The sequence below is a fragment of the Arachis duranensis genome, chromosome 10 (genome assembly GCF_000817695.3).
Source record: "Arachis duranensis cultivar V14167 chromosome 10, aradu.V14167.gnm2.J7QH, whole genome shotgun sequence".
Classification (NCBI taxonomy): domain Eukaryota; kingdom Viridiplantae; phylum Streptophyta; class Magnoliopsida; order Fabales; family Fabaceae; genus Arachis; species Arachis duranensis.
This window is the reverse complement of record NC_029781.3, coordinates 93,509,743-93,510,822: the sequence shown is the minus strand read 5'-3', so window position 1 is coordinate 93,510,822 and position 1,080 is coordinate 93,509,743.

Genomic DNA, 1,080 nt, shown 5'->3' with positions numbered 1-1,080 from the left:
TTCCATTGGACTTACTTCTGCCATTCATGAGCTCTGATGAGTATTCTTCCTCTGAAGAGGATGAAGATGTCACTGAAGAGCAAGTTGCTAAGTACCTTGGAGCAATCATGAAGCTAAATGACAAGTTATTTAGTAATGAGACATGGGAGGATGAACCCCCTTTGCTCACCAAAGAATTGGATGACTTGTCTAGGCAGAAACTGCCTCAAAAGAGACAGGATCCTGGGAAGTTTTCAATACCTTGTACCATAGGCACCATGACCTTCAAGAAGGCCTTGTGTGACCTAGGGTCAAGTGTAAACCTCATGCCTCTCTCTATAATGGAGAAGTTAGGGATCTTTGAGGTGCAAGCTGTAAAAATCTCACTAGAGATGGCAGACAATTCAAGAAAACAAGCTTATGGACTTGTAGAGGATGTTCTGGTAAAAGTTGAAGATCATTACATCCCTGCTGATTTCATAGTCCTAAAGACTGGGAAGTGCATGGATGAATCCATCATCCTTGGCAGACCCTTCCTAGCTACAACAAAGGCTGTGATTGATGTTGATAGAGGAGAATTGATCATTCAAGTGAATGAAGAATCCTTTGTGTTTAAGACTCAAGGATATCCCTCTGTCACCATGGAGAGGAAGCATGAAAAGCTTCTCTCAAAACAGAGTCAAACAGAGCCCCCACAGTCAAACTCTAAGTTTGGTGTTGGGAGGCCACAACCAAATTCTAAGTTTGGTGTTGAACCCCCACATTCAAACTCTAAGTTTGGTGTTGGGAGGTTCCAACATTGCTCTGAGCATCTTTGAGGCTCTATGAGAGCCCACTGTCAAGCTACTGACATTAAAGAAGCACTTGTTGGGAGGCAACCCAATGTTATATTTTATCTATTTTCTTTTGTTATTTTATGTTTTCTGTAGGTTGATGATCATGAGAAGTCACAAAATCAATTGAAAAAGCAAAAACAGAAAGAAAAATAGCACACCCTGGAGGAGAGCTTGCTGGCGTTTAAACGCCAGTAAGGCTAGCAGATGGGCGTTTAACGCCCAATCTGGCACCATTCTGGGCGTTTAACGCCAGAAAGGGGCACCA